The sequence below is a fragment of the Mustela nigripes genome, chromosome 6, assembly GCF_022355385.1.
Source record: "Mustela nigripes isolate SB6536 chromosome 6, MUSNIG.SB6536, whole genome shotgun sequence".
Taxonomy (NCBI): domain Eukaryota; kingdom Metazoa; phylum Chordata; class Mammalia; order Carnivora; family Mustelidae; genus Mustela; species Mustela nigripes.
The window spans coordinates 97,904,553-97,911,003 of NC_081562.1; the positions used below are offsets into that span (position 1 = coordinate 97,904,553).

A 6,451-nucleotide genomic window follows, 5' to 3' on the forward strand; every position below is an offset into this window, starting at 1 on the left:
CATGTGGGACCTCGAAGCCCTAACCCTGTCTGGCCCCTGTGCTCCTGCGCTGCCATTCATTTCATGCCACGCGCGACATAAAGCCCATGCTGGTTTTCCCATTTCCTTAGTGTTTATTCAGATTCACCACGTAGTAACTGTCCCGCTGTTCTTCATTCATGCGTCCATTACTGTACTGCCATTTGTAGTTCCTTCCCTTGTGACTCAAAACTTCCCTGTGGCATTTCTTTCAGTGTGGGTCTGTGGAAGGACATCCTACGGTTTTGTCTGCATGGGGGATATTTTAACCTCCTGGTTCCCAGTCTTACTGAGGTGCCCCTGATGGAGAGCACCGTCCAAGCCTCCGGCATTCAGCAGGAGGGCCCTCCGGGGAGGGGGCGATGGCGGCCACCGTCAGTCAGTTAGCACCCATCACCTCACATGGACGGAAGATGTCTCTTCCTTGTGGTGAGAGGTCTTGGGACCTGCTCCCTTCAGCACTTCCACGTCCCCCGCCCCCAAGCAGAGCTGGCCGTGGTTGTCCCGCTCAACAGGGAGCCGGCATGTCTACCTCTGTGCTGGAAGTCTTTCCCGAACTGGTTGTAGGATTACCAGCTGGCAGCTATTTTCATGAAGCGCTTCAAAGATGCTGTTCCATTATGCATTTTCTTAGTTTTGTAATTTTTGTGAAAAAAAATCTGCTATTCCTTTGAAGGTAAAATGTCATTTCCCCTTCTCTGTCAATCCTGTAATTTAATCAATGGTGTGTCAATGCTGAATTTCCAGGTTTTTATCCTGGTAGAGTGGTTATGCAGGTAGGTGGTGCTCTTTTTTTTTTTTTTTTAAGATTATTAATTTTAGAGACAGGGAGCACCTGAGTGAGCAGCAGTGGGGGGCAGAGGGTGAGGGAGAGAGAATCCTGAAGCAGACTTCCCTTGAGCAGCAAGTCCAACATGGGGCTTGATCCCGTGACCCTGAGATCATGGCCTGAGCCGAAACCAAAGAGTCAGATGCCGAAGAGATCCAGAGCTGAAAGAGTTAAATTGTGTGGAGCTTCTGCTAACTTGCTTTTCTGTAACTGCTCTGCTGCTTTGCGGGTTGAACCTTGAGAAGTAGGAGCATGGCCTTCCCTTTGTGTTCCCCTCCATTCCCCCGAGGCCCCACATCCTGAGCACGTTCCCTGCTTAAGAGATGTCCTTGAATTATGCTTGGGGTTAACAAAGAAGAGAACTGTTTTGTCCTAGTTTCACAGCCGCCCAGCTACACCCGGCCCAGCTACACCCGGACGATAAGATATGGCTAACTGAAAAATGTAAACTGTGCAGAGCATACCAGGAACTGTAACTATGTAAAGAGGTCACTGTGATTATGGCTTTGTGACAAGCCTTTGTCTAAAAAATGCATAAAAACCCCATACTCCCTTGGATCAGGGCTCTCAGCCTCTGCCTGATCTTCGGGTATGTTGCAGAGCCCCAGCATGCTGGAACAATAAAGCCCGTGCTGTTGCAGAAAGAGCTGCCTTGGTGTCGTTCCTCTGTGCCTCCCTAGGTTGAGGTCTTCTCGACCCTAACATTTGGAGGTCCCACCGAGATTTGACCCAGCCAACGGGAGGCCGGACGGGACAGCCCCAACTTGCTCTTTGGGTAAGTATATGGTGCCTATTCCTCTTTCGGTACCGATATTCATGTGCACATGCTAGTCTGATTCTGTTTTCTCGTGATTTCTGGTGATATCTGGGCAACCTTCAGTGTCTGACAGACGTGTCCTGGAGACACCGGTTGCGACCTTGGGGGACGCCCCAGAGATGAAGGAGAGCCAGGGACGCCTGGTGGCCTCCTATCGGGTAGATCCAGAGGATCTACATCTGTTATATCCCAGAAAACACTATCATAGGCCACTATTTTATTTTTCATCTCTCCTACAGTCCCACTGGGGACAAGCGCTTGCGTCCTGCTTTCTTCTAGGTTTGGTGACCGCAGGAAACTTCCTGTACTTCGAGAGGGGACAAAACACATCAACTCCCCTGTCCCTAACCCTAGCCCATTGGTCTGAGGTTCGGGCTAGGGCTCATAATCTCTCTCTCTCTCTCTATAAAGAAAACTAAATGGCAGACTCTCTGTGCCGCTGAATGGCCATCTTTCAAGGTCAACTGGCCCCCCCAGGGGTCTTTCCATCTTTCCCTGATTTTGCAGGTCAAGAGCGTCATCTACCGGCCCCGACCCGAGGGACATCCGGACCAGGAGCCTTATATCTTGGTGTGGCAGGGTCTCTGCAAAAATCCTCCCTCTTGGGAGGATTTTCTGCCCCCAGCTCCTAATCTTCCACCTCCTTCGTCCCCAAGACCTGCAAGCCCAGCAATCCTTGCTCTAACAGCACCCATCCCCTCGACCAGACCCATTCCGGCTCCCCCCAAAAACCCCTTCAAGCCCCCTATACTTCCAGACTCTCAGGACCTTCTCCTCTTTGAAGCTCCCCCTCCTTACCCTCCAGTACCTGGTCCACAGCCCCTACCACCTCAGCTGGGACCGGTGCCTTCTGATCCGCCTTCCACCACCTCTGCACTGGTGCCTGACTCCTCCATCTCTCCTTCCGGACCAGCCCATGGCACCCATAGCCGCACGGCCCGGACTGATAATGATCAAGGTCCTGAGGCAGAGGCAGTCGTGCTCCTGCTCAGACCATATGGCCCAGACATTCCAAATGGGCAAGGGGGCCACATGCCGGCCCTCCAGTACTGGCCTTTCTCCTCCTCTGATCTCTATAACCGGAAAAATAATAACCCTCCTTTCTCTGAGGATCCTGCCCGCATAACAGATCTAATTACCCCTCTAATGAACTCCCATCAGCCACATGGGATGACTGCCAGCAGCTGCTCTCAGTCCTCCTCACCTCTGAGGAGAAGAATGTCCTCCTGAATGCCCAAAAGAATGTGCCTGGCCCCGGCGGGCAACCTACCCAGCTTCCTAATCGGATTGATGAATATTCACCTCTGATGCGCCCTGACTGGGATCCTAATCTGCCTGAAGGTAGGAGACACCTCGAAATCTATCGCCAGACTCTAGCGGCGGGTCTCAGGGCAGTGGGCCGAAAGCCACTAATTTGGCTAAGGTAAGAGGTATGACCCAGGGCCCTATTGAAAGCCCCTCTCTATTTCTAAAAAGGCTTCTTGATGCCTACCGGAGGTATACTCCCTTTGACCCTCAGTCGGAGGAACAGCAGGCGTCAATAGCCATGGCTTTCATTAGGCAGTCTGCAGTAGACATAAGAAGGAAAGAGAAAGAGGAAAGAAAAAGAAAGGAGAAAGAGGAAAGGAAGGAAAGAAAAAGAAAGGGATAAAAGAAGGAACAAAGAGTTGACTAAGATCCTGGCCGCAATGGTAGAAACTGGTAGAAAATCAGATACTAAGACTTCAGGCAAGATAGGGAACCTGGGCCACTCTCCTAGGTGATGCCCGAACTTGGCCTCAGACCAGTGTGCCTACTGTAAAGAGCGTGGACACTGGGCTAAGGAATGTCCTAAAAAGAAGAACAAGCCACCACCCCGCACTACCAACCTCCTGGCTCTTGAAGATGATGATTAGGGGGGACGGGGCTCGGACCCCCTCCCCGAGCTCAGGGTAAAATTTCTGGTGGAGGGGACTCCTATCGATTTTGAGGTCGATACTGGAGCTGTTTATTCAGTCTTGCATCAGGCCCTAGGGCCCCTCTCATCCAAACGGGCCCATATCAGGGGGGCAAACCGGAGCAGGTACCGCCCCTGGACCACCAAGCGGACGATGGATTTAGGGAACGGGAGGGTGCACCACTCCTTTTTGGTGCTCCCTGCCTGCCCTGCCCCCTGCTGGGGAGAGACTTGCTGACCAAATTGAGAGCCAGGATTACCTTCACTGATTCCGGGTCTTTGATAGATTTTCTTAACCCCATTGTGGGCCTACACCATTCGGATAAGGATCTTTCCCCTCCACTAACTCCACCTGTAGTCAATACCCTGACCGTCACCCTAGAAGATGAGTACAAGCTGTTTGAAGGGCCCAACCCTACCGACCACCTCCCGGATCTGGAAGGATGGCTACAGGACTTCCCTGAGGCTTGGGCTGAAACTGCGGGATTGGGATTAGCAACTGCCCAACCCCCTGTAGTGGTGGCACTTAAGACCTCTGCCACCCTTATCCAGGTAAAACAATACCCAATGAGTAAGGAAGCTCGAGAGGGCATCCGCTCTCACATCACTAGGCTCCTTCAACAAGGAGTCTTAGTGCCCTGTCAGTCAGCCTGGAGCACTCCCTTACTCCCTGTAAAGAAACCTGGAACTAATGACTATCGCCCTGTCCAAGACCTAAGGGAAGTGAATGCTCGGGTGGAGATAATACACCCTACGGTGCCAAACCCATATAATCTCCTCAGCACGCTAAGTCCCTCCCGAGTCTGGTACACTGTGCTAGACTTAAAAGATGCCTTCTTCTGTTTGCGGCTGCATCCTGACAGCCAGCACATTTTTGCTTTTGAGTGGACCGATCCTGACGCTGGAATTTTGGGTCAACTCACCTGGACGCGGCTTCCCCAGGGTTTTAGAAATTCTCCCACCCTGTTTGCTGAAGCTGTGCATAAGGACTTGAAATCCTTCTGGGAGACACATCCCACTTTGACTCTTTTGCAGTATGTGAATGACCTCCTACTGGCTGCTGAGACCCAGCAGGAGTATCTCCATGGGACTAAGGCCCTTTTAAGGGCTCTGGCTACCCTGGGATATCAAGCCTCTGCCAAAAACGCTCAACTCTGCCAGTTAGAAGTGACGTTTCTGGGCTATAAGATCAAGGAAGGTAAACGGTGGCTCACGGACGCAAGGAAAAAGACTGTTACTCAAATACCGTCTCCTCAGACTAGAAGGCAACTAAGGGAGTTCCTAGGGATGGCAGGCTTCTGTCGCTTATGGATACCTGGCTTCGCTTCCTTAGCTGCCCCGCTTTATCCCCTCACCAAAAATGAGGCCCCCTATGAATGGGGGGGAAGGAACAACAAGAGGCTTTTGATGGGATAGAGCGGGCACTGCTTTCAGCCCTTGCCTTTTCTACCAGATGTAGAAAAACCCTTCACCCTGTACTTGGAAGAAAGGAACAGGGTGGCATGAGGAGTACTGACCCAATCCTTGGGCCCCTGGAAGTGCCCTGTAGCCTATCTATCCAAAAGATTGGATCCTGTTGCTGGCGGATGGCCAAGGTGCCTGAAAGTCATAGCCGCCGCAGCTTTACTTGTCAGGGATGCTGACAAATTGACTTTGGGACAGAAAATCCCTCTTATTGCCCCTCACACTTTGGAAAGTGTGATCCAGCAACCCCCAGACTGCTGGCTCTCCAATGCTCGCATAACCCACTATCAGAGCCTCCTGTTAGACAAAGACCGCATCTCTTTTGGCAATCCAGTGCTCCTTAATCCTGCCACCCTGCTGCCAGAGGAGACGGATGACCCAGTAATCCATTCCTGCCAGGATATCCTGGCTGAAGAAACAGGCATGAGGCCAGACCTCAAGGACAGACCCCTGCCCCATGCTGATGTAACTTTGTTCACGGACAGGAGCAGCTTCCTACAACAAGGGGAGCGACGTTGCAGGGGCAACGATGGTTGGGCCTCGAACTGTGGTTTGGTCAGCACCCTTAACTCCTGGAACTTCTGCTCAGAATGCAGAACTTATTGCTCTAACCCAAGCCTTGCGCCTGGCGACGGGCCAGCGGGCTAATATCTACACAGACAGCCGCTATGCCTTTGCCACTGCTCATGTACATGGTGCCATCTACCGGCAGCGGGGGCTTCTCACCTCCGCTGGGAACGAAATCAAGAACAAACGGGAGATTATAGATCTCCTTGAGGCTATCCACCTCCCAAAGGAGATAGCCATCATACACTGCCCTGGACATCAAAAAGGTGAAGACCCAGTTGCCCAGGGCAACCGTTGCGCAGACGAAGAAGCAAGAGCGGCCGCCTGCGTGACCCCCCGGTAGCAAACATCTTGACTACATTGGAAGAAGTCCCTAAGTTAGAGACCCCAGAGGAAAAGGTAAATGAATTTTTACTTTTCACCCACCGCCTCTCCCATCTAGGTACCAGAGTGCTGCTGGAATTATTAAAGGACCAAAATCTACCGTCCCTACCTCTTGGTAGGGCAAAGGAACTGGCTCAAGACATCGTTTCATCCTGCAAAGCCTGCACAGTGACAAACATGCAATGAGCAGACGGCTCCCCCGGAACCAGGGACTGGGGAAACCAGCCTGGAATCTTCTGGGAAGTAGACTTCACCGAGGTAACACCAGCAACATATGGAAATAAGTATCTGCTAGTCTTTATAGACACTTTTTCAGGATGGGTCGAGGCCTTCCCCACTAAGAAGGAGACGGCCATGATCGTGGCCAAGAAGATCCTAGAAGAGATCTTTCCCCGATTTGGGCTGCCTAAGGTAATAGGATCTGATAATGGACCTG

At 51.9% G+C, this 6,451-nt stretch overlaps 1 pseudogene; it reads left to right on the top strand.

Annotated features, from left to right (window-relative positions):
• The first annotated feature begins 380 nt into the window (after positions 1-380).
• Positions 381-5,974, top strand: LOC132020388 (uncharacterized; annotated as a pseudogene).
• The last annotated feature ends 477 nt before the right edge of the window (positions 5,975-6,451 follow it).